At 46.9% G+C, this 21,218-nt stretch overlaps 1 protein-coding gene across 3 annotated transcripts in view; it reads right to left on the bottom strand.

The window, feature by feature from the left end:
- FARP1 (FERM, ARH/RhoGEF and pleckstrin domain protein 1) overlaps positions 1-19,624 on the bottom strand; it is a 264,356-nt gene extending 244,732 nt beyond the window's left edge. For all 3 annotated transcript variants that reach the window (XM_073894377.1, XM_073894378.1, XM_073894379.1), the window contains exon 1: positions 19,226-19,624. The gene's annotated coding sequence lies outside the window, so the exon portion shown is untranslated. The remainder of the gene's footprint in view (positions 1-19,225) is intronic.
- Between the last annotated feature and the right edge of the window lie 1,594 nt (positions 19,625-21,218).

The raw sequence follows: 21,218 nt of genomic DNA on the forward strand, positions 1-21,218 counted from the left end.
TTCTCCCAAAAAAAAAAAAAAAAAAAAACTTTAAAAAAAAAAAAAAAATCCTATCATCTCGCTCTGGGCAGCCCTACCTGCTGAACCTCGCGGCCTGCCACGCTGGCTCTACATCAGAGAGAAACTTCCCTCTCACACAGAAACACACATGAGGCCACAGAGGAGGAAGCCAGAACAACCGCAATGAAGAAGGCTACCTACCGTACTCCTCAAACAATTAAGGGGATGAGCCTGTTGCACATGCAACAACCACCTCAGCTCTCTAAAACATGAATAATGCCACCATTGGACTCACAGCAGGAGGTAAAAATGCCTCTGTTGTGTCATCAAATCCAAATCAAAAGAGTCAAGAGATTCCATTAGAAGAACTGAGAGACTTGGGCATAAACCCACCAAGAGCCCCCCCCCCCCCAGACTTTCTGGCTCCTTCAAGTCTCGAATTAAAATGCCCTTTCCTTCATTCTCAAAACAAGAGGCCCTGAAACGTGGCCCAGTGGGGGTCAGGTAAACAGAGTCCAGATGTTTAGCACGCCTCACAACGGCCGAGACAGACTGCAGATCGACCAACATTAATGGAGGCAAACTACCCATATGCCAATGCCCCGATCCTTTCTTTTCCCCTCTCCTTCCCCATAATCCTCAATGCTCATAGATAACAATGTTCACTCAGAGACTGGTGTTGGTGCCAACAGGATTACTCAAGAGCCAAGCAACCCAGCAATTTATACCGAATTCATCTAAAGAGAAGGGGTCAGAAGGATTCGATCTATAGGCCACTAGAGTAGGGTATCATGGTCCCCAAGTTTTTTCTTCCCCTAAATGAGCATTTGTCAGCTCTCGAAGCTCTGGATTTGAAAGGTGGCCTCAGCCATTCATAGAACATCGTGAAGGACTCTCTAACTTCACAAGAGACTAACTGGGCCCCTGCATGGGAGCGACTGATACGAAGTCCAGAAGCTAACAGACGGGTATTCTAGAGTAGAATAAACGGTGTCCAAGAGCCAGGGTGATGAATAAAATTTAGATGCGCCATCAATCTGTGACTATAAATTCAAGGCTTTTACAGACCATGCGGGCCAAACAATGGGTGAGGTCAGTCAGCTATTAAATTATGAAGAGGTACCCTTTGAGAGGTTCAAGGTAATTTTACCAAGAAGCCCCAAAGGGTCTCTCAGTTCCTTTCTTCAGTCTGATGACCACCGACAACGGGCCACGGCCTGTGCTGGACAGCAGCTACACAGACGTGAGCAAAGTAAGCCAGCGCCTGCAGGTTCACGAGGGAAAGGCGCTTTTTTCCCAGCACACATCACTGAGAAGGCAAACACTTCCCCAATTCTTGCACACGCCCCTCTTGGAAACCCCGCACCACTGTGCAGCCCCCAAGCCGGCAGACAGGCATGCCCCACACAAGTACTAATTGCCAGAAGCATCCTTCAGTTAGGTGTTTCCTTTAACACTCGAGACTGTTCTGGAAACACTCCTGCTACAGTTCTATTTTCTAATCATGAGGAAGGCTAAACATTGCTAACGGAAAGTGGATCCCACACATCCCTCCCCCCAAACACCACTGAGAAAAAAAAAAATCCACTGATAAAAGAGACAGGAAGGGCAGTCTTCATAGCCCCTAAATCCTTCTAAGCACATTCTGGGAAATCTCCACATGATAAATATTCCCAGAGCAGGTCGTCTGGGGACCACCCCCTCCTCACTGTAAGCTCCGCTGCATTCCTCAGAGGAAAGGTCAATGGGAAATGACCTCATAAGACCTTTCACCTTAATCACATTAATTTAAGAATTACGGAGGCAAGACTGGGGGGAGGGGAGAGAAATACAAAAAACATATGTATAATATAAATCTGAAGAAAATGAAACATTAAGGAAAATGCTAGATGTTGATAATGGCGGGCTGAGGGACAAGGGGTGTATATATAGGAACCCTCCGTCCTTTCTCTTCCATTTTGCTGTGAACCTAAGACTGCTCTAAAGAGTTTTTTTTTTTTTAATTAAGGCAAAAATAAATATAAAGCAAAAATCAAGAAGAAAGCAATCGGTGTGTGTTTTGCCAGACTACTTTTCTTTCCTTTTCAGTTTATACCATGACCCTATTACTTTTGCAGTTAAAAAAAAAAAGGCACACGCACAAGAAACAAGGTTATTTTTAAATGCTTTATTTAAAAAAGAAAAAAAAGACTCCATGAAACACAGCCAATTCCCACGTGAAATGCATGAGGCTGGACCTGTGATCTGTTGAGGATACCTGGGCCACCTACGCCCTTCTGCAGACACCCCTGGGGGAAACGGAGCAGTGTGGCCCACCCATAGCCCCAGGATGCACCCGGCCCAGGCCAAACGCACCCACCTGTCAGAGGGCTGGCATCAGTCTTCAGGGAAAGCCTTACTTCTCAGCTCCTTTGTCATGTGGCTTCGGTTTAAAGAGCCAAACTCCTCCCCCCGCCAAAACATGCGCACCCAGCTACAGAACATGGGGCCACAGTTGAGTCCCACAGGCTTGCGTCAGACCTGGGTTTATAAGTAACCCATGGTCCCAACAGCTGTGTCTGTCGGAGACCGAGCCGCATTTTCAAAGGTGAAACCAAGAAAGGTCTTTACGACTGTGACTCAGCCCCCAAAATTCCTTGAAGGAAAAAAAAAAAAACTAATATTACAATGCTGAAAATAGGAGGAGGAAATCCTCTGCTGGCTGATGAGGCTGTCATCATGCTGTCTCCCTGGGACTAGGGAGAGGCAAGGGAGGCACTCGGCTTGGGGCGCAGAATTTAAGGGGTGCCAAGACTCCGTCAGGAAGAGAATCATTTTTAGTGACTCTCTTTAAAAAGCAGAAGTAATTTTAAAAATTTCACAATGAACCCCAAAACACAATTTTTTAAAATAAAGACAGGACTTGACCGTGACCTTGCGGGACCCATCTCCCCCGATCCCAGTTCTGGGGGGCTCAGGTGTAGCTGTGGGATGATCCCAATCTGAGGCACAAAGAAGAGTATGGGCTCTAGGAAAATCTGATTTCACCTATTAGCTAGCTGTGTGGCCTTGCGCACGTTAGCCCATAACCTGTGTCTTAGTTTCCTTTTCTGTAAAATGGATAGTACCTTCCTCATTGAATAAATGATCAAGCAAAAATAAATGCAAAGTGCCAAGCACACGGCCCAGCACAGGACCCAGGAGGAAACTGGTAATCCTACAGCCTCATACCAAGTACCCGGATTCCAGAACAGGTTCCCTAGGTGCTGTTAGTAGCTCCTGCAGTAGACTTTGAAGCAATTTTCAGGAAACGGGCTTGACAGGTTACTGCGGTTTCCCTACAGTCACCCTAAAGACAAACTTTTCTTGGTCTTCCCATCTTAAGAACTGAAGACCCATCCCAGCACCCAGTTAGCTGGGGGAAAAGAGTGGGCAAAGGGCGGGGATGGAGGCCTGGAACAGTACCCAACCCGTGGGCTCCTCGGGATAAACAAGCAAGTGATACCCAAACAGCCTGGTATGACTAGAGGACAAAACAACCTCTGGGTTTCTCAAGAGCTTTTCTTCCTACAGCAAAGCATGGCCATCTTTAAATAAAAGGAATCCAACCTCCAGGACAGTTTCTGGTCCCCTTCGGTCCTTGCTAATTTACCTGCGAGCCTGGGAGAAGCAACCGTCCCAGCTGACTCTGGGATTTATGGATGTGACCTTGGGATCATTACCATCACTATTCTCAGACTCTCAAAGTCTGAAGTCTGAGTTCATCCTTATGAATTATTCTACCTCCACAACAAAAGCATCCCATGAGCTGGACCACAGACCCCAGGCAATCTTGAACTTCCACACCACAAAGAGAGAACCACTTTTCAATCACCATCTCCCCTAGAAGACCACCTCTCACGCAAGTGTCACGAGGACCTATATTCCTTTGTTATGTGCCTTGGAAACACTAGGAAGAAGAAAAACGATCTTCAAGTGGATGGTTTCAATAATACAGCAGGGAAAGATGTGCAATGCCCAAAGTATGTCTCACATGACTGTTTACATATGTGAGCAGGCTCTGCTTAATGTGCAGAAAACTATCTTAGAAGGTTTTCCTTTTCTTGTGTCTCTGAAACATACTTTTCCCTTTTTAAATAACAAGACTGGATAATTATAAAAGCAATAAAAATTCAGTATGGGAAATTTAGAAAGCACAGAAAAGTTCAAAAGAAAAAATGAAGACCACTCATATTAGTCCTATCCAAAGAAAATCATGGGTAAAACCCTTTTCTCAATACACATAAGTACATAGATCTTACATAGAACTTTACACATACGTGCTCATCTCTTAAGTAGCAAACTAAGCGTATAATCGCAAAAGAAGAGGGGCGCCTGGGTGGCTCAGTCAGTTAAGCATCTGCCTCAAGCTCAGGTGATGATCCTGGGGTCCTGGGATCGAGCCCTGGTCTGCTTCTCCCTCTGCCCCTCCCCCCACTCATGCTCGCACACTCTCGCTCGCTCCCTCTCTCTAATAAATAAATAAAATCTTTATAGGAAAAAACAAAAACGGAAGAAGAGGTAGATGACCAGATGCAGGAAGGTCAATGAATAGCCTAAGAAACTCAGAACCTCATCATCCTGCAGAAGGCCAGGAGGAGGGACGACATTTTACAAAGAAATGTAAGAAATTATCTGTGACAAAGTTTACTTTTTAAGACCGTTAAGCGCCAACAAATATTAACTGAGCCCCTCCTAAGCTCCCAGCACTCTGCCAGGCACTGGGAACGCAGAGGTGTAAAATATTTCAGTAGAGGGGCGCCTGGGTGGCTCAGTCGTTAAGCGTCTGCCTTCGGCTCAGGTCATGATCCCAGGGTCCTGGGATGGAGCCCCGCATCGGGCTCCCTGCTCCGCGGGAAGCCTGCTTCTCCCTCTCCCCCTGCTTGTGTTCCTGCTCTCTCTCTCTCTCTCTCTCTCTCAATCTCTGTCAAATAAATATAAATCTTAAAAAAAAAAAAATCAGTAGAAGGCGCGCTCAGTAAGGGGAGAAACACTTCCCAAGCTTCTTCTTGGCCTCTGCCAATTCCAGCAAGTCATTTAAGCTCTCTGTGCCTCAGTTTCCCCTTACAGAAAATGGGGATTAAAACTTAGGGCAGTTGGGGGGATTAAATGAGTCTGTATACCTAAAGCACTTAGAGCTCAGCCTGAGACGCAGAAGTGCTCAAAAAAAGTGAGTGCTCCGATAAGTAAAATGAGTGACAAAGAGAGAAAACACACTGTAGGAAACAAGAGAGTCCAAGTTAGCCCCCTGGGAGGAGACGGAAGCCTTAGAAAGGCTCCTGGAAGGAGGTGGGCAGGGGCGGGGCGGACATGAGGCGAGAACGGAGTCGAAAGCCCTTGCCTTCCAAGCTGAGGAATCAGCAGGTGTGGAGATGGGAGGCTGTGAGACAGGAGGGCTCCTGGGGCTGGTTTTAGGGGCAGCTCAGGGGGAGGGTGGGAATATAGGAGGCAGGGACAGAAGAGGAGGCCAAGACACCAGATTTCATTTTCAGTGAAAGCAACAAAGGTAGAAGTATCCCACATCGTGATCCCTTGGAACCGGAAAGCTTTCCGGACTATCCCAATAAAGTCAAAGGGTGCTGATTTATGTGTTGTTTTTATTTAAAGACTTTTTTTTTTAAAGATTTTATTTATTTATTTATTTATTTGAGAGATAGAGAGCACGAGAGGGAAGAGGGTCAGAGGGAGAAGCAGACGCCCCGCCGAGCAGGGAGCCCGATGCGGGACTCGATCCCGGGACTCCAGGATCATGACCCGAGCCGAAGGCAGTCGCTGAACCAACTGAGCCACCCAGGCGTCCTGATTTATGTATTTTTAAATTACATTTGCCAGTGAGCATTTTCTAAAAACTCTAGAGGCAGAGATGTAATGAGCTGATCCTTCACACCTGCTCTCCAGACAGCCCCAAACTCATCACAAAGATCTGTGAGTCCTTACAGCACATATGCCGACCTCTAGTCACATATTTCTCACTGGGGCTATGACTAACACACAAAACAGACAACAAGACTAGATGATGAATTTGGTGTTCGCTACTTCATAATGACTGGCAAAAAAAGGAAAGGAAAAAAAATTTTAAACATCCATAGAAAACCGGGGGTGCCCTGGCTCAGTGGGCAGATCGTTATGACTTGATCTCAAGGTTGTGAGTTCGTGCCCCATGTTGGGGGTAGGGATTACTTAAAAACAAAATCTTAAAAAAAAATAAAAATAAATTTTTTAAATAAACATACATCGAAAATAAAAGTGAAAGGAGCTGTGACCAATACCTTTGCTAAAAACAAAGTTATTACCTAATGTGTTTGTCTTTGTTGATATGCTCTGCACAGTTAAGATTTAAAGCTTCATAGTTTAATAATACAAATAATACCTACTGTGTCATGAGTTTTTTATAAATCACTAGGCAGTCCCTTTTTATATACAGTTGACCACTGAACAATATAGGAGTTAGAGGCACTGACTCCCCACATAGGCAAAAATCCACGTATAATTTTTGACTCCCCAAAAGCTTAACTACTAATCAGCTACTGTTGACTGGAAGCCTTACCAATAACACAGTCAATTATCACATCTTTTGTAAGTTATGTTATATATTGTATTCTTATAACAGAGTAAGCTAGACAAAAAAAAATGTTAAGAAGAAAAAAAAAAAAAAGAGGGGCTCCTGGGTGGCTCAGTCGGTAAAGCGTCCAACTTTTGATTTCAGCTCAGGTCATGATCTCAGCATCATGGGATTTAGCCCCACGCCGGATTCCACACATCCAAACCTTTGTGTAGTCCCTGCCCTCTGACTCACAGATGGCCTAGGTGGCCAAAACTACTATGGAGGTGACAGCGTGTGACTTCCAAACCTAGCTCATAAAAGTCATAGCAGCATCTACCTTGGCCTCCTCCTAAATCACTCACTTGGAGAGAAGCTAGCTGCCATCTTGTGAGGACACTCAAGCATCCTGCCCAAGAAGAGCCTACGGGGGTCCTTGGAAGCAGATCATACAGCCCCAGCTGACATCTTTATTGCAAACAGGCAGACAGAAACTCAGCCGTTCCCAAGGTCCTGACCTGCAGAAACCGTGCAAAACAATTAATATTTACTATTGGTTGAAGTCACTTAATTATCTGGGATTAATCTGTCATGCAGCAATAGATAATCAATACATGCCCTGAAGCCTACATTCTTTTCTCCATATCTACACTGCCTTTCAGTAGCTTCTGTAATTTTGTTTTTTAATTATTAGCACTGTATATTCATATAGAGATTGAACAAAATAGCTCCTGAAATCAAAGCTATACACCCTATCAGTTCTCTGAGATAAGCACAACCTGGACTGACACCTTACATCTACTTGCTGGTACTATTACACCCTGGGACTCAGATTTTATTTGCACAATGGTCCTTTCGGGTCTACTCTTTCATAAAACAGGAAGCTGACAGAGTTCATTAAGTCTGTGCAGTGTAGTCCAGGAAACTGTTTAGTCATGTCTTTTAAAGGTGTGTTTTCAGCATTTTTTTTTAAGTCAACATAACTATGATGAGATACCACTACACGCCTATTACAATGGCTAAGATAAAAAACATTCGCAATATCAAAAGCTGATGAGGATTCCAACTTCTGGGTATTTGTCCATGAGAATTCAAAACTATGTTCACATCAAAACCTATGCATGAAGGGCACCTGGGTGGCTCAGTCCATTGAGTATCCAACTCTTGGTTTCAGCTCGGGTCATGGTCTCAAGGTTGTGGGATTGAACCCCGCGTCGGGCTCCACAGAGCAGAGTCTGCTTTGGATTCTCTCTTTCCCTCTCCTCCTGCCCCCACCCTGCTCACGCTTACTCTAAATAAATAAATAAATAAATAAATAAATAAATAAATAAATAAATCTTAAAAAAAAAGAAAAAAACAACACAACTCTCTGTGAAAGTTGATAGGAGCTGTACATTTATAACCACTGTATTCATAACTGCCCCCAACTGGGAACAACCTGAATGTCCGTCAGCAAGTGAATGGCTGCACAAACCCTGGTATGCCCATACAGTGGAATATGCTTCAGTAACAGAAGTGAAAGAACCACAGATACTCCCAACAGCTCAGAAGACCCTCAAAGATGTTACACTGAGTGAAAAGTCTCAAAAGGTTACATGCTCTACGATTCCATTCACACATCGTTCTGGAAAAGACCCAACAACCGTGACAGAGCAAAGACCAGTGTCAACAGAGGCTGGAGAAGGACAGTGACTACAAAGGGGCGACGTGCGGGAATTTTTTGAGCTGTTTGATAGGGTTCCATGTCCTGAGTGTGGTATTGTTCATACACATCGGCTCATATGGTAAAACTCACAGAGCTGTAGAGGGGGGGGGGGGGGAGGGGAAGGTCGTTTTTACGCAGTCTTGATCTTTTAAAAAATAGATGCATTATGCACTTTCCTTTTGAAGCAATTTCAATTACTTTTTCCCTTAAGTATATATATATATATATATATATATATATATATATATATACAAACTCTCTAAAAACACCCTCAGGGCCCAGGTTCCTCTTGATTTCCAATTCTTTAAAAAACGCTGATCTCAAGGACTTTTACAAGCAAGTTATTTAGAATCCATGATTTGTATCTTTGGAGTCTACCTTCTTTCAACCGATTACCATTCATTATTTTCCTCTACAGTTGAGGACGAATCCCCCCTGCTTTATGTCCCTATGAACATTCTTGCCTGGGAGCAAAAGACCTTTTAGAAGAACACAGATAAAACTGTACAGGCTCTCAATAAATGTTCGCTGGGTGGGTATATGGTGCGGTTCATCCCTTACGCCACAGATTAGCTAGATCCATCCCCAGACTGTCCCAAAGGCATCTGATAGCCTCTGGGAAAAATGAGCCCCCCATTCTGAGTTGCTCTCACGCATGAGGGGGACCATCCAGATAAGACACCTCGTGCCTTGGTGCCCCAAGCAGTCCACATCTCCTTTCAGTATCAAAAATGTCTCCATTTGGACAAAAATATATATACATGGTCCCCTTGAAGACAAGGATTTTTTGGGGGTCTGTTTTGTTCACTGGTGTGAATGTCAAGAATAGTACCTACCTTATGAAAGGTGCTCAACAGATCTCTGTTGAAAGTAAGATTGGTTTTATTCTTTGTAACTTGTGAAGACATTAAGAATTTAAAGAGTTGTGATTTCCCAGACACCCATGATCCTATGGTAAGATTTCCTTTCATCTATCAAAGACAGGCTCTTTTTTTAAGGACCTGGAAGAAAAAAAGGGAAGTTGGACACATAGCCCCCGAGCTCTAGGAACTAACTGGTGAAAAGGGTAAGATTCACACATCAGGGAATAACTCCTCGCACATCTGTATGAACCAGTTATGCCCTCTGGCACCCCTGCCACACATCCTCCACCCTCCCTATGAGCGCTCTACGTGCTTCTGGAGGCACTCTTCCAAAAGGTGTGCCAATGGAACTCAGAAATAGGCACTACTTTAATCGGAACTTGGAAAAATAGGCACGACTTGGATGTGTTACAAATGTTCTGCTGCGGGCTGATTAGGACTGCGAGGAACTAGCCCCTTTGCTGGTTAAGCGCTTTTGACCAACAACAGGGAAAAGCAGGCAGGTAAAAATTCTCCCCAAGTTAGAAGAAAATAAAGCAGCATGCACACTGCACGTGCCAGCCTACTGGAGGGCTCCTGGCTCTACTTTGGGCCTTTCTCAACCTCAGAGACAGGCCAGTTATGTGATACACACGCCCTGAGCACGCTCTACCCCTTTTTCCCCCACTTCGGAAGGTGCATTAGAGTACAAGGAACATCCTCGGGGGGATAATATATAACAAGTGACAAACTACTTATGGCACCCCTCGTAAGGGATCCTTAGGGTAAAGCTGCTGCTCTTGGAGCATAGATATCAACATTTAGGTGACAGTGAACTTGCGGAGCTTTGCACAGCCCTGGGAGGAAGTGGGGCAGAGAAAATTGCTTTTACATTCCTGCCATTCCCTTTCCTGCCGGTCTTTCCCCCAGAAAGGTGTTTGTTTGTTTGTTTGTTTGTTTTTCCCTCCCTAATTTTGCCTATCAATCCTATCCATCTGGAAAGGCTCCTGTTGTCTGGGGCCCATCTCATGTCTCCCTGTCCCCCTGCCCCAGACACACACCCCCGTAAGAGTGGGCCCTCACACAGGCTACACAAGAGTCCTACCCTGGGAGGTGAGGGTAGAGGTTCACATTCTCTACATGATCCCACATTTCATCACCGTGGGGGCAGGCTGAGCACATCTCCCAGGGGAACTGAAAACGCTCGAAGGTGTGATGAATTGCCAGGATGACTGGAGGTCTCTTGGATTCTAAGGCAGGAGCCACGGATGCTATACTTCCTGCCCTCCCCTGCATCACCACCACCACCACCAAACTGTCTGTCCTGCTCAAGATGCCAGGGGAGAACCCAGAAAGTGAAAGGGTAATGCCCAGCAAAAAAGAGAGGATGCGAGCAGGGAAACCCCGCGGGGGCTGACTCTGGATCGGGGTCTCTATACAGGAGACCCATCCACCTCTGCCCTTTCTCAGGCTGATACTGAAAACGAAGACATACCCCCTACTCTGCATCCTGTGGCTCAAGCTGGGCATCTGTCCCTTGCAACAAAAGAGACCTAGAGACCCTCCTACCATAGATTTATGCACACGTGGTCATTGTGGCAAAATACTGCAAGCAAAAAAATGACCCATAAAGGGCCATGTTAGTTACATCACGCAGAACCACAGAACGGTAACATCACAGAGGCATTAAACATTTTCATTTCAAGGGAAAACTCAATACAGAAAACCCTCAATGTGAAAGGGGGAAAAAAGTGGCTTCTGGATGTGCGCGCATCATGCTCTCAATTTCCGAAAAATCTGTGTTTGCATATATAAGTAAAAATACTTCAAAAAGGGATGCCTGGGTGGCTCAGTCAGTTAAGCATCTGCCTTCGGCTCAGGTCATGATCCCAGGATCCTGGGATCGAGTCCCACGTCGGGCTCCTTGCTCAGCAGGGAGCCTGCTTTTCCCTCTCCCACTCCCGCTCCCACTCCCCCTGCTTGTGCTCTCTGACAAATAAATAAATTTAATTTTTAAAGAAGTAAAAAAAAAAAAAAATACTTCAAATATACCAAATACTGCCAAAAGTCAAATGGAAATAAACCAATTTCTAATTTTCATAATCTTTGAATGGCAGGATTACAAGGGATTTTGACTTTCTGTCTCATATGTGAATACTTTCCTAATCCCGTTACGGTAACACACTACAAAGTGGCTCAATCAGGTAAGCCTCTGACTCTTGATTTCTACTCAGTCATGATCACAGGGGTGAGACCAAGCCCCACGTCAGGCTCTACACTGGGCGGGGAGTCTGCTTGAGATTCTCCTTCTGCCTCTGCCCCTTGCCCCACTTGCATGCATGCTTCCTCTCTCTAAAATAAATAAATCTTTAAAAAAAAAAAATAACACACTACAAAGTGAACACCAAAATAAACAAACAAAAACATACTTCTTTAACTAAAGCTCAGGTCAAATGCCACTTCTTCCCATCAGAATTCACAGTCTTACTATCTTAACACTTCTACCATTACTATACCTTTTGCAAAGTTACTGTCATACCTCACCTTTTATTATAATTACCTAGACACTTCTCCCATCCACCCTGGATGCTATCCTCTGAGAGCAAGGAGTGAGCCTTATTTTTGTGGCACCGATGGTAACCAGTATATTCAATAGATGTTCATAAATATCTGTTGACTTGATAAGGCCCTTACATAAACTAGAGTAAAAATAAAACAGCAGTGAATATGCAAATTACCCTGGTCAACTGGCCACCGTGATGGTAATGGGGGAGTGGGGGGTTAAAGAGAGGATCACACTTCTTTTTTAAAAGTTGTATCAATTAAATGAAAATATAAATATTATTGCTCCACAGTCTGCATTTCATTCACCTGGCTATTTTACATTCAATTTATTTGCTTAATATCAAGGTTATTATGAAATCATTTAACTTTTCTTTACAAATATTTGTGTCTAATTTTTTAATTTGGTAAACCTCTGGCTTACCCAAATCTTGACATTTTCAAGTAGCTCAACTCCACTAATAACACTGGACCCCAATAAGATCTGATGCCAGAGAACCAAAAGCTCTAATAGGATTATAAAGGATGATATTAATAATGTCCTCAAAAATCTCCTAAGCAATATTAAATGTGCAGGTAAATGCCATTCTAGGTAGACAAAAAAATGGAGGGTACCGCCATCATTTTTTCTTAAAGAAGTAAAATATCGTGTTCAAGTATTTCCTGTAACCCAAACTGCCAAATGATCAATTCCAAGCAGATGTCCTACAAGGCCACCTTAAGAAGAAAGGTAAAATTCATGTTGATTTAGTTGCAACATTTACACACAATATCAAATACCTAAAGAGGTCATCTCTCACGGAGATCTGATAGGACCGCTAAATCACTTTCCACATAATTGATAGGGAGAAACGTTTTCTCAGAGATAATGGCAAATGGCAGAAGAATAGATAGTCTTCCAATTAATGCATCAGCCAAGATGCTTCGGATGGCAGTAACAGTAAAAATACTGTTTAGCACATGAAGTCCAGTTTGTATTATTTAGTATACAAAATTTACTACTCTTTACAACACTAAGCTCCAGGTGCAGGAAGATCAGTGATTCAGTGACACCCACAAGGACTCTGGTTCCATCTTTCAGCTCCATCATCCTCTTGCCGTCATCCCAAGGCTGATCACAATATGGCTGCTGTGGCTCCGGGCATCACAGTCAGTCTAGTCCTTGGGTCTCTCTTTTTTTTTGGGGGGGGGGTCTCTTTTTAAGAGCACAGCAATTCCCAGAACTCCTAGATGTTGGAGACTTCTGGGAAGGATCTGGCTTGATGATGAAAGGAGCCTGAAGAAGTCTGTGCCTTTACTGACCTGACAACACTAGATGTGTGAGAGAATGAAGCTGCCACAGCCATTAGTCATAATACCTAATTAGGCGGCGGCAGCCTAATTACCCAGTAGGCAACAAGCCCAAGTACAAAAAGCAACATGGTGGGGATGGCAGGGGGAAGAGAAAGAACCTGGGTCCTTGATGATACCACGAGCTGAGATACCGAACTGGCAGCCCCTTACTATTCCTGGAGGCAACTGAATGTTTGATGGATTAAACTATTGGCCAGACATTCTACCATGTTAAGATAAATGTACCCTTAAAGGCGCCCTTCAGATTTTTGGGAAAGAGCACCAGTAACTTGCCCAACATCACAAACATGGCTGGGCAGATCTGTGTGGTTCCAGTACCTATGCTCCCATCTCTTGCCACCTCTGATACCCCCCTCTACCTCCTATAGTCTCAAATGTCACAGGGTGTTCATTACACACACATTTTAATTCAGATCAACTAATATTTATTTACCTTCTCTGGGCAGGAGAAACAAAAATTAGGAAAATATACTTTCTGACCAAACAATGCTTGTTATCTGGTTCAGAAAATAAAGAGAAAACACAGACAAGATAGAATTCCTGCCAAAATAGAGGAACTAAAGCCCTTTCATAATTCCATATGCCTACATAAGCCACTCTGACCTCTTTTTAAAATGTTACATCTTGGGGCACTGGGGTGGCTCAGTCGGTGGGGTGTCGACTCTTGATTTCAGCTCAGGTCATGATCTGGGGGGGGTCATAGGATACAGTCCTGTGTGGGGACACTCTCTCTCTCTCTCTCTCTCTCTCTCTCAAATAAATAAATCTTAGGAAAGAAATAAAAATTTAAAAAAATGTAAAACGTTACATCTTGCTTTTACCCAAGGCTCCATTTCTGTATTGATTTCAAAAATATTTCTTTCCCATAATCCTTCTGTGTGCTGAAGAACAAATACAACTCAACTCTGAATTTCAGAAATCTTATTTATTTGATCATAATCTTAAACACTTGTTTCCTCAGATTTTCAAAATAAGCCGGTATTTTCTCTTTCAGGTTTAAGTCTCTTCAACTCAGTTTTAGTTGAGAAAGAAAAAAACTGCTCCATCACCCTCAAAGTAAATGGAGGCCAACCTCTTGAAAAGAGAATAGCAGCCTAAGCCTTACACATAAAAACGTGTTATTTTTCCAAAGTTGAGTAGATTCCCTGACCTTTAATAAGTTCAATAATTAGATCACGTACAATGTTCTCCTAATAACTTCTCCTTTTCGAAAGATACCATCAAAAAATAAAAAGGAGACTGATGAAAATATTCACAATACACAAATCTAACAAAGAACTTGTATCCAGGATACATAAAGAATCTCCACAACCATAAAATAAGATGACATTAAGGATGTGCAGTTCACACTCAAAAGCTATGTAAAATGATCAGGCAAAAATACAATTGAAAAGACAAAAGATTTAATAGACAAAAGAAGATACACAAATGGCCAATAAGCACATGAAAAGCGATCATTAGCCATCCATCGGGGAAATATACAATTAAACCACAATGAGTCACCAGGACACATCCACCAGAATGGCTAAAATGACAAAGACAGAATTTCCAGTGTTACCGGGGACTGCAGTAACTGGAATGCTCAGATGTCCCTGGGGAATGTAAAATGGTACCAACACTTGGGACTGTAGCTTCTTACAAAGTTAAGCATGTACTTATTATAGGACCCAGTGACAAAATTCCAAAGACTGTGCGCGAAGACTTGTTCACAACTGTTCATATAGCTTCGTGCGTGCGAGCCCAAAACAAAGGACCAGAGCGGCCAAAGGTGAAGGAGTAGACACACGGTGGCACGCCCTGACCCTGAAATGCTACAGGGCAAAAAGATGGGAGGGACGAGTAGAGAGGAGAGAGTAGGGAGGGGGAGAGAAGAGCAAGAGGAGGAGAGGATGGGAGACTCAAAGTCAAGGAGAAAAGAAATTGCACCTTGACATAGTAAAACTACAGAACTCCAAAGAACCTTAAAAGCAGCCAGAGGGAGGGGCGGCTGGGTGGCTCGGTGGGGTAAGCACCTGACTCTTGATCTCAGCTCAGGTCTCGATCTCAGGGTCCTGAGTTCAAGCCCCACCCCTGGGCTCCACGCCAAGTGTGGAACCTACTTAAAAAATAAAAAATAAAAAGGGGGGAGCACTGCTCACAAAAAACAATCAGCCTGACAGCTGATATTGCAGCAACAACAATGGAACCAAAAGACAGCTGATGAATACAACAGCAATCCAGAATTGTACACCCAGGGCATTTATTGTTCCAGAGCAAAGATGTATTTAAAGGCATACAAACACAGAGGTTACCACCAACGGATGCTCACTAATAAAACTTCTAGAAAATATATGCCAGGAAGAAGGAAAATTTTCCCAGAGGCTAGCTTCTCAGAGAAGTTCTGCTTTCTTCTTCATGCTTTTAGGTCTAAGTTTTGCTTTTTAATGAGGCTGTATCTTTTTACAGTATTACCCAGCGCTAAAGGTTAATTTTTTTAAAAGGTTTTATTTATTTGAGAGAGAGCACGAGCACAGGGGAGGGGCAGAGAGAGAGGGAGAAGCAGGCTCCCCGCTGAACATGGAGCCCAACGTGGGGCTCAAGGCAGACACTTAACCAACTGAGTCACCCAGGCGCCCCTAAAGGTTCATTTAAATTGTTAAATCAGAACGAAACGGAAACAAAATCAAATACCAAATTTCAAATTCCCAGAACAGCAACCTTAAAAAACTTTAAACACTAAACTGGAAAGGACATCAAAAACGAGGTTTACTTATTCACTGCAAGTATTTCCCAAGGGAGTGCTCTGTGCCAGGCGTATACTAGATCCTGAGTTAACAGGATGAGAACAAAAAATGAAACTCACCGTGATACTGGATTTATAAGTCTTCTTTTACCAGATACCTTGACGGGAAGCCAAAGTCTGTGTACAGCACAACGTTACTCTTGTGGTAAGAAATATTGTCGTAATAGAGTTGAAAGCAATCTAGTTTGGCCCACGGCTCCTTTGTTTGAAAATGTATGCACAAATATGACAATTTTACACATGAAATTAATTCAGTGCAAATGATGAATTCCCACCTCATTTATTTGCCAATCTTACTTTGTCTAGTATTTCCAACCCCCGTTAAAATAAGAAAACTGCCATCCAGAGCTGGGTTCACAGCCAGCACCGCGCGTGCACTGTTTCAGTCACGTTGTACTTGATCCTCCCTGGCTTATTTCACAAATATCAAAAGCCGAGAGCACCATATTTCATATCGATCAAGTGCCCACTTTTGCTTAGAGTATCCACTTGGCACACATTTTAACTGCCTTAAATTAGGACAAGGGCAGCCTAAAAAAGCCAGTTTCTCCACTTAAAAATAAACATCTTCCGGGGGCTTCTTGTAAAAACACAGGCAGCGTTTGGCATAAAAAAGGCTGGTGAAATCAGTATCTCGAGTGATCTGAATGGAAACCGTCGGGCTCTGATCTTTCAGGACATGTGGAAGTGGTTAACGGGGTAACCCGGCGGAAACGGGCCGCAGCAGAAACCCTACCCATTAAAAAGCCAAAAAAAGAAGTTGACCTACCGCTCGCTTCCCATTCAATAGCCAGGCTCAGGAGAGCCCTGCCTTTCAATCGAAAGCACCCCACAGCAGGAGAGGGGCAGCCACAGAAACCCAAAAGCCTGGCCCTGCCCCTCCCAGGCAATGGCACCCAGCACCTGAAACACCTGTGCACCCAACACCTGAAAAACCTGTGCAGGAGCATCTTTCCTTACTCTCAAAAACACGAGGCAGTTCTCTGCGATAAGCCAGGCCAGTTACAAAAGGGCTGGTTTCAAATGGCTGGTTCTCTAGGCCACAGAATCACTGGCCCAGGACCTACACATCCACCAAACTTCCCCCATCCTCTGGGAAAAACCACAATGTCACCTTTCCTATAGAGCGTTCCGCACACAAAGACTGGGCACTTGCCTTTTCTCCAGTGGTCTCTTAACCTCTTCAAGGATGGAAAAAGCTTTTCTCTTGTGATGGTTATCGCACGCACCCTCCTTAAAAATTTGTGTCATTTTCCAAATGAATTAAACTCTTGCTGTGCTCGCTGAGGTGGAGAGGATGAATTCCACTTTTTAAAAAACTAACCCTTTCGATATTATATTTAATTCTTAACTTCCCTTGGACAGTTTCTTTAATGAAATACAAAACACAAACATCCACCCAGGTGCCTTTCAGACTCAAAATAATTATAAAATAAATGCAATACGCCAGAAGAAAATTGTCTAGGATAGGTTTTTTTTTTTTAATCTCCTTTTGGTAAATTTGGCTACAGAGTAGCATTAGTGTTCTATTATGACCCAAGGGATTCAATCACCATACAAATTCCAGGAAGAGACCATCAATGCGAAAAGGGGCATTATAAACCTAACTCCAGGGACAGACTCCCTAAATGAACCACCATGCACCAACTCACAAGGGGCACGCTACAGAATCCGTGATCCTATAGGGCACAACTACATCATCTTCAACTATTTCAAATTTCCTGCCCACATAAAAGAAACAAGAGATTCTGGGAAGGCCTGGGCTAGGGAGGCATCAACTCAGTATCTCCACCAACGCTTCGCCCAGTGAGCCAGCCACTGGCCAATAATGTCTATTTATTTTACCCAGAGGCAGATCTATTAGCCAGACATTCTAAAAACACAAACGTTTTGTTGTGCTTGGAGTAACTCCAATATTGGTGCCTTGCTGCAGAACGATGCTGCAGGAATATAAAGTGAGCCATGTGGATGCTGAACCCACATAGGAAGTGCATCGTCAGAAACTGACACACCAGAAGACCAACCCTTTGGAAAGGCTGAGGGTAAACCTACCCAGCCGGCAGGCTGTGCAAGGAGGGAAGAAAGCCAGAGACGAGATATCAGAAGGGCCCACCCCATCGGAACAATGAGGACAAATTTTAAGGCAACTCCCTCAAAGCTCTCAGCACCAAAAAGGCCCGTCTCCCTCCTCTCCCGTTTAGACTGAATAAGAAAATCAAGACAATGCTGAAGGCCGTTCCGAAATGGGCTTGGCAAGTCACCACGTGTAAAATACATTAAGGGGTTTGGCTCTCCGAAGACTGCCTGCTGGGTGGGAAGACAGGGGTCCATCAAAGTCAAGGCATGGGCGAAGCGGGACACCGGGGAGGGCTGGAGGAGCGAGTGAACCTGCGAAGCTAACAAGAAAGGCACTGACGATAATAAAACGAAACAGCCAGAGGCCACCATGGTACTCCAGAAGGCCCACAGACAGGCTCAGACCCCTAAAATGCTCCGGATGAGAGGCAAGCCCTCTCCACCTCCCAAGAAGCTGATCCGAAAGCAGGGTCCTCGTTCCTTTGTGAGCCCCACCTCTCTCCTTTCTGGGATCCTGCAACCATCCCAGCAGCGGCCGGGCCCCAACGAAAACGACAAACCAAATCCAGAATGATGACGGGGAACTCATCCCCCCCCCCCAAATTAAACACACACACGCACACACACTCACTCACTCAAGGGTCTGGCCGGATCACACAGCTAAAGTTTCCGGAACTTAAATCGTAAAACCACAATCAGAAGTTGTTTTGAAATGCTCACCACAAAAATCTGTGTCCTTTGCTTGATAGGGAAAAAAAAAAAAAAACTTTGCTCTCCATAAAGGCAGGCGGTAAAGAGAGACAAAAATCTAACTTAGGTGGAGGGTGTGTTCCTCTTTGTCACTTACCGGGGTGCTCGCGCCGCGCGTGGGCGAGCGGCTGGCACCCGGCGGCGCCGTAGCACCCAAGCCAGTGGCCACCTCCCCGGCCCCGCGATCCGCCTCTGGGGCCAAGATTACGGCCGGAGGTCCGGAAGCGGCGCCGGCGCTGTCACCGTGCCGGGTGGGACGGGAGGAAAGCGGGGGGAAGGGCGCCGCGGGGTGGGGGAGGCGACGGGGGCCGCGCGAGGAGCCCCGCTGCCCGGGTCCGCGGAGGTGAGAAGAGTGCAAACGGTGGCCCGGCGCCCGGAGGCCCCCGAGCTCCTGCTATTGTTGCCGGGGCTGCCCTGGGCCCGGCGGGCGGGAGCACGACCCCACCCGCCGCCCGCCTCCTCCGGGCAGGACCCCGCGGGCGCGCACCCACCTCCACCCGCGCCCCCCGCCGGCGGGTCGGCTCCGGGCGCCCCGACTCGCACAAGTTGCCGCCCGCCCGCCCCGCAGCAGTCATTGTTTGCCCCGCGCCTCCTACCTCCACGGCGCCGGCGGCTCCGGCTCCCACTCCGGGCCTCCCGGCTCAGCAGCTCCGAACCCCCGGCTGCAGAGGGCGCGGCGGCTCCGGGCTGCTCGTGCAGCGGGGGCGCTCGGCTATTAATACCCGCGGGCGGCGGCGGCGGCGCGGGAGTGCAAGCGGGGCTGGGGGTGGCCGGCCGAGGTCCGAGCCATCAAAGGTGGCGCGGGGCGGAGGGGAGGGCGGAGCAGGCGGGGTGGGTGGGGAGCGGGCTCAGGGTCGCCATGGCCGCTTCGACGCCGGGCCGAGAGCCACTCGCGCGGGGAGGAGCGGCGCAAAGCGGGCGGCGGCCGCGTCCCCGCCCTGCGCCCCAGCCTAGCGCCCGCAGCCCTGCGCCCGCGCCGGACCCGCCGCCTCCGGGGCCGGCGAGCGGGAAGTGAAGGCGATCGCGCCCCTCCCCGGACCTGGGCCGGCCCCTCGGCGGAGGGGGGGGCGGGGGTAGCTGGGGTGCCGCGCCGCCCGAGCCGCGGGGACAGCGAGAGAGCCACAGCCCCCTCCAGCGTCCGGGCCGGCAACCTGCGCGCTAGCGCGCCCCGCCCCGCTCCGCCCCGCCCTGGGGGCAGGTGCGCCGGGGGATGGAGGGGGGCGCCAGCCCGGAACGCCCCTCCCCGACCCCGCGAGCCCACCTCAGATCTGTGCCTGCCTTGGTCCTAAAGCCAGAACCCGTGTCTCCGCGGGGCGGCACGGAACAGAGCTCAGGAAGCGCTGGGGAGTGCGCTGCGCCACCAGGGACACGCCAGTCCCGCTGTGCGGTGGTGGAAAGCGGTACAGGGAGAGCGCGAGACGGAGCGCGCCGGCTAAAACCAGCAGCAGCTGGAAGGCGGTCGGTGGACTCCGCAACTCGCTGGTTGAGGTCATGCAATGGGGTGCCTGTGTGTCCACCTAGGACTTCACGTGGTCGCGCGGGAAGCGGCGTTTTGCAAGGACCCACGAGCACCCTCCCTCCCAGGCCGCACAAACGGGCTTCCGGCACCACCCTGGGCTGCGAGAGACTCAATCCCGATTTCCCAGGACAGTCCCCACCCCTACGTGCCCCACCTCCAGGAACAGGAGCAAAGCCTCGGAGGGGAAGGGAAAAGGTTGGGAGCTGGTTTGAGGAATTTAATGGGGGAGGGAGCGAGATTCAGGCCCGAGGCGGCTGGGACCTGTGGCGCACGGGCGGGGGACGGGGACGACAGACTGTCACTGTCCCCACCCTCCAGCTGGGAGCTCCTGCTTTACCGTCTCTAGCCCCCCTTCCTGAGCCCCCAGTGTCGCCTTTCCCTGTCCTCGCTGTAGACTTCCCACTCGTGGAGGAGAAAGGGCGGGCAGCAGCAGGTTAGAACTCCAAGGAACCCTCTGCTAGATCCCGAGTGGATGAACTTCCCACCTCTGAAGGCCGCAGGCTCCGGAACCCTGGGCATTTTGCGCCTTAGAGGAGTTCACAGGCCTCGAACCAGGTGGATAGGTTTCAAGGGAGACGCTACAACTGAACTCGGAGAGGAGCAGAGCAGGGGCCCCTTTGTGGCGGTGTGGGTGGGCACAACAGGGCTCATTAGAAGTACAGGGGGTACCTGCGGGCAGCAGGTGTGAGCAGTTTCTAGAAAGGAGCAAAGAGACCAATTTTTAGTATGAGGTACTGACCTGTATTTTTTTTTTTTTACGCTTGCCTATTTGATGAAAGTGGGAGTAAAAAGGGCCATGTAGGCCTCAGACCTAAGAAGAAACAGCAGTTGAGCAGTTTGTGGCCAAAGAAAAGAAATAGTAGGTTCTGACCCTCTGAGTGGCTCTGGACAAGCCATAGGTCAGAGGGTTTAGGCCAGTGCTTCTCTAAGTGTTGGCTCTCACACCTGCAACACATGGAAACTAAGAAATGAACATTTTAGAGTGTCACTCCACACCTACCTTATCAGGTTCCCCAAGGTCAGCCCACATCAAAATGGCCTGCAGGGCTAGCTCAAAAAGATTGTCAGGC

This window comes from Callorhinus ursinus, unplaced genomic scaffold, assembly GCF_003265705.2.
Source record: "Callorhinus ursinus isolate GAN/ISIS: 27379988/994484 unplaced genomic scaffold, GSC_fseal_2.0 scaffold7, whole genome shotgun sequence".
In the NCBI taxonomy this organism is placed as follows: Eukaryota; Metazoa; Chordata; class Mammalia; order Carnivora; family Otariidae; genus Callorhinus; species Callorhinus ursinus.